Here is a 6000-nt window from a genome sequence, read left to right on the forward strand (position 1 = left end):
ACACTTCAAATTAAGTATTTGTTTGGTGTAGGCTTACCTTGGTGTGACGTTTTGATAACCGTGTAATTCTCTCTCGGACAAGGTGAGTTTTATCAATATATTCACCTCAATTTAGTTAAAAAAAGTGAAATGCTAATTGGCAACAGAGAAGACCTCCTGCACGTCATCTCTAGCCGATCCATGTGCTGTATTGAAATTCATTGAATAAAGTGTGGAAATTCTTCCGTCCCTTTTCTCTGTCTTAGCTAACTACTTTAGCTAGCTAGTTAGCAGAGCAGTAGATCAAAATATAATGTTGTATTACTTGTTTGTGCAGTATGTCGACTTGGGTGTTTATTTCAGACCGTATGACATTTTTTAAGGACAAGCATTGAAAGGGGGAAAGACCACTAGAAGTCTGGCCATGTGGAGAAGTGCAACTATAGTGAGGGGTAACATACCGTTTTGGTCAAGGCCAGCATGAGGGATAAATGTTTATCCTGAGTCGGTGAGTGTAGCTATTAAGTTAAGTTTGAGCATCTTAGCAATACAATGGGTTCTATACAGCTGTTAACATTCTACAAGGAAAGAGACACTTAATCAATTATATAATTAACCAGATTACCCCGGATACCAGTCTTAGATGAGTGATAACTCAGTTCTAGAATGTTGTCATTGATGAGAATGAATCTAAAAATCTATCGACATTCAGAATTGACTTCGTTTAGACATCGTCTGTATTGTATTTTCATGACCAGAGACACATTTTCAAAGGCACAGTACTTTTTATTATTTGGATTGGTACATGCATTCACACAGTCTTGATTTATAGGATCCTTCCCACTGTATGATTGATATGGCAAGTGATAAAATCCCAAGTTATCAATTAAAAGTTTATGGAAAAACTGCACTTGTCTTCATGTGAAAATGTATATTATTAAATATTCTAAAGCTGTAATGTCATCAATCAAATCAAACTATTTACAGTATACAGCACATTTCTTACAACAAATCCATTTCAAGGTGTTCAAATTTTAATGAATTGAAAGGCATGTGTCACTTAAACTCCTTCCTGTTGGCAGGTCTCTATAGGTGACAACTTCCTGTTGGCAGGTCTTTATAGGTGACCGGGGGATTCTCTCTAACACATGCAAATGCCTCCGTGGAGCTCATCAGTGGAGCCATGCAGCCTATTTTGGCAGTTCACAATATCTGCCGTACAGATGTGGAATTCGAGTGGAGGAAGCCCAACCAGGTGCAGTCAGCGGAGGACCTGTACCCGGGTGAAGACTACAACCCTCTGTCCCGAGAGCCCACAGAGGAGGATCTTCAGTGGCTAAGGAACCGTCTCTGGGGCAGGTACAGTGGAATGGCAAGTCTCCTTGAACCTGAGCCAGAACAACCGCTACCCTCCCTGTCATCCCTGTCTGAACCGGACATTGTTATAAAAACAAGGGCACCTGGGGCATGCAGGCATCCTGGCCGGCAGGCAACAGTTGGACACCACACCAACCCCAACTGGCACACCATGAGAAGAGGGAGGTTGACGGCCAGCAATTACAGAGCAGTGGTTAAGGCCAAGCGCATGACTCAGTCGCTGCTAAAAGGGTCCTCAGATCAGTCTTTGGATGGGGTGTCGTCTGTAAAGTGGGGCACATAACAAAGAGGGCATCAAGGCATTCAAAATGGCTACAGCAGGCTTTCCCAAGTTCAGTCCTGGGGACCCCAAGTGGTGCATGTTTTGGTTTTTGCCCAAGCACTACACAGCTGATTCAAATAATCAACTAATCACCAAGCTTTGATGATTTTAAATCAGCTGTGTAGTGCTAGGGCAAAAAACTAAACATGTACCCCACGGGGTCCCCAGGACAGAGTTTGAGAAACGCTGGGCTAAAGAGATGGATGTGCACTAGGTCAGCTCCACATCACTGGAAGGGACACCTGCTTCTTTGTTTGGTGGACCACCAAAGCCTCCATCACCATCCAACGTGATGACCTCTGACAGACTCATATTGCTCTTCCTGTCAGTACCTGCTTTCAGGGGAAAAATATTCCACATAGTTCATACAGACTAGGTTCCCAGAATAGGTTATATTACATACAAGTTTTGTTCAAAGCAGCCAAATAAAGTAATGTAGTTAAGTTCATCATGGGAACAGTTGGGAATTTAAATCTGTGATGTTCAAATTATTTATTACGCAGGGGGCGTCTTACTTGCTGAAGGCCCCAGTCATCTCTGCTTGTACCTGATAAACAAGTGAACAATGAATAAAGATCATACACAAACAATATAACCTATTTTAGGAGCCTATTACATTCAAGTTTTGCTCAAAGCAGCCAACTTAAGTTCAATCACAAAGGCTGGTCTTAGGTGTATCTCCTCACAGTTCCATTCAGTGATAAAACACAATTCACATTGTGTAACAAAGATGTGTAACAATTCACATTGCATTTTATCATGGGCACAGTGGGAATTTATATCTGTGCTGTTTAAATGTCTTACCCCCAGAGTGAGAGAGAGTACGTAATTTCCAGCAGATCACCTTGCTAAGGGTGGCATTGATCATACACTGCTTCTGGTGGGGTGAACCTGATGTTCGGCATGTAACATCTAAAACATGGGGAGAATGGGACCTAAAGTCAAAATGTCGATGCATCTACAAATTCAATGTTTTACACAATATTGTATCCTATTTGATGAGTTACTGACCTGTCCATCAACAGGCTCGATGGGCTGTAGTCTCCACAACTGGACGCTCGCGCTCAGATCACACTGGCACATGATGTCTATGCACTGGATGGCCTGAGGGATTCACTCCCGTTGGACTGGAAAACAAAGACATTTAGTCAGTGGTGGGTATTTTTCAATGCTGTATCAACATCTTTATCTGGACAGAAAATGCATTGTTTATCATAAGACAAACCCACCTTGGACAATGTGACAAGTGGTCTCTCAACAGTCTGGATCTTCCTCTTCTGCCATGTTAGATGAGCTACCTTTTCTGTTAAATACAGGGCCATTTCTCTTTCCCAACAGAAAATGGAAGCTTCAGACCTGAGTGCTGTCACTGGGTTTCCAGTATGCCCATCTGAAAGAAAACAAAAAAAAGCTACTTTTACTAGCTAGCTTGGTTGATTACTAAAATGGTCAAATGTATTTAAATACCATAACCCACAGACTTGACTCTAGTAATGGTAAAATAGACTGGGCTTTGGTCTATCTGCACATCTAAAACCCTACTATATGGATGGGACATTTCTGCTGGGATGGAGGAATCATCTCTAATGCTCAACTAGATGATGAGGACAGTCTAGGGTAATATTTGCCTGAAAAGGTGAAGAACTGCTATGAGCTACGTGACTGTACTTATGCATCTAATTCTCAAGAGAAAAGTTAAAACCCTCAGCGAGGTCACTGAGGAGGATCGACAATGGTAGGGAGATCGTCTGAAAGGAATTTATATGCAGGGATTATACATAAGGATTTTGGGCACTGGCCAGCAGACCATGATTTCTACTTGACCGGGTAACATTCAGGTCCTGAATCTGTGGCATGCGATGTTTGTAAAGGCAAAATGTCACTGCTGTGTCTGGCTAGCTTCGCACATTGGCTACTAGCCCAGTCTGAAAAGTGCTAGCCTCGGGCTAGCTTAATTTCCATCCCTGCTGACATGTCTGACTTCACAGGTAATTTGATTAGTCATGTACAACAGATGCACTCGTGGAACAAAACAGTTTGTGTTTTGTATGGGGAAACATTGAGCCCACAAGCCTTTTTTTAGCTATCTAAGTTTAACTAATGTAGCTAACTAGCCAACCAAGTTGCCTAACTAGCTAGCCCACCAGGCAATATTTAGCTAGCTAGCTAATTAACGTTAACCTCGCCGTTCAGTTGGTCAGACTTTTCTAAGTGGTGACATGCTAGCTAACCAACTAACTTATCCTTGTCAGCCAGCTAGCTAAATATCCCTTCCCTGGTGGGCTAACGCTAGCTAACCTATCACCATGTAAAGAAGTATGACTACACAAACTGTGAGCTAACGTTCACTAGCTAGCTCACTAAAGAATTGTCCATTTTTACTTGTAAGGTAATGTGCGTTGTACACAACTACAATCAGTGGTTATCTAGCTTTCATAAGCACCTAGCTAACCACAGATCTTTGACTAGCAAACAGGGCTTACCTTATCACACGGCTCCAACGACGCCTCTCGCTTAGAGATCGGAAAACAGAAAAATGCACGTGTGTTTATCGGAGTAACGTTAGCGGTTACAATCCGGTACATAGTACAGAACCATCCTTGCTTCGGATCGACGGAGAGACCTAAGGTTAGCTGGTTAACTACCAAGGCCAAGGTAATTAAAAACATGGTAATAAAAAAAAAGCTAGGTAATTTGAAAAAGTACAGAAAAAATGAATTACACAAGAAATTACGAGAAATAAACGATAACAATTATTTACAAGAGAAACTAAAAAGGCTATAATATATACTTACTAGGTTACTTGCTGATGAGAGTTTGCATGGAGAAATGTGGAGGTTTTTCACACCCTGTGCCTCGAGTGACAAGATGTGTAGTTATGTATGATAGCCACATTAGTGGCTAATTAGTGTTTCTTTGGGGGGGGGGGGGGGGGGGGGTTAATTACAGGCGAATAGATTGATAAAAGTTACCTTGTCCGAGAGAGATTTGCGCGGTTATCAAAACGTCACGCCATGGTAAACCTACACAAAACATAGACCTTATATGAAGTACTTCTAAAATCCCCTACGTAAAAATGAGTGGTGGAAAAAATTATTGGAACCATTTCCGGGTTTTACCGCTAGGTTTTATGAATGACTCGTACTGTGGTACTCAATATGTGCACCTTGTTATATCTCTCTCGTTATGTCCACTGAGCTACATGATTATGCATGTATGAACTACACATTGACACATCCCTCCCTGACATACACCACGCTGTTAACCCCCTCTCCCCTGGACTTGGTGAAAAACATTACAATTCAATATCCACTCAGAGGACCGTTTATTAGGTACATCCATCTACAGTGCATTCAGAACGTATTCACACCCCTTGACTTTTTCCACATTTTGTTTTACAGCCTGAATTTAAAAAAAATTGACTATATTGAGATGTTGTATCACTGGCCTAAACACAATACCGCATAATGTCAAAGTGGAATTATGTTTTTAGAAATGTTTACAAATTAATAAAAAATGAAAAGCAGACTGAATATCCCTTTGAGCATGATGAAGTTATTAATTAGGCTTTGGATGGTGTATCAGTAAACCCAGTCAATACAAAGATACAGGCAGTTTCCTAACTCAGTTGTCGGTGACGAAGGAAAACAGTCAGGGATTTCAACATGAGGCCAATTTCGTTTAATGGCTGTGATAGGAGAAAACTGATGATGGATCAACAACATTGTAGTTACTACACAATACCAACCTAAATGACAGAGTGAAAAGAAGGAAGCCTGTACAGAAAAAAAATATTCCAAAACATGCATCCTGCACTAAAGTACTAAAGTAAAGCACTAAAGTAAAACGGCAACAAATTTGGAAATTAAATTTACTTTATGTACTGAATACAAATCCAACAGAAACACATCTCTGAGTACCACTTCATATTTTCAAGCATAGTGGTGGCTGCGTCATGTTATGGGCATGCTTGTCATGGCAATGACCAGGGAGTTTTTTTAGGATAAAATGAAACGAAATGGAGCTCAGCACAGGCAAAATCCTAGAGGAAAACCTGGTTCAGTCTGCTTACCAACAGACACTGGGAGACAAATTCACCTTTCAGCAGTCCAAATATACAGTTGCTTACCAAGACGACATTGAATGTTCCTGAGTGGCATAGTAACAGTTTTGACTTAAATCTGCTTGAAAATCTATGGCAAGACTTGAAAAAAGCTGTAGAGCAATGATCACCAACCAACTTGACAGAGCATGAAGAATTAAAAATATATATATATAATATTGTACAATCCACTTGTGCAAAGCTCTTAGAGACTTTCCCA

Source organism: Salvelinus namaycush, chromosome 29, assembly GCF_016432855.1.
Source record: "Salvelinus namaycush isolate Seneca chromosome 29, SaNama_1.0, whole genome shotgun sequence".
Lineage (NCBI taxonomy): Eukaryota > Metazoa > Chordata > Actinopteri > Salmoniformes > Salmonidae > Salvelinus > Salvelinus namaycush.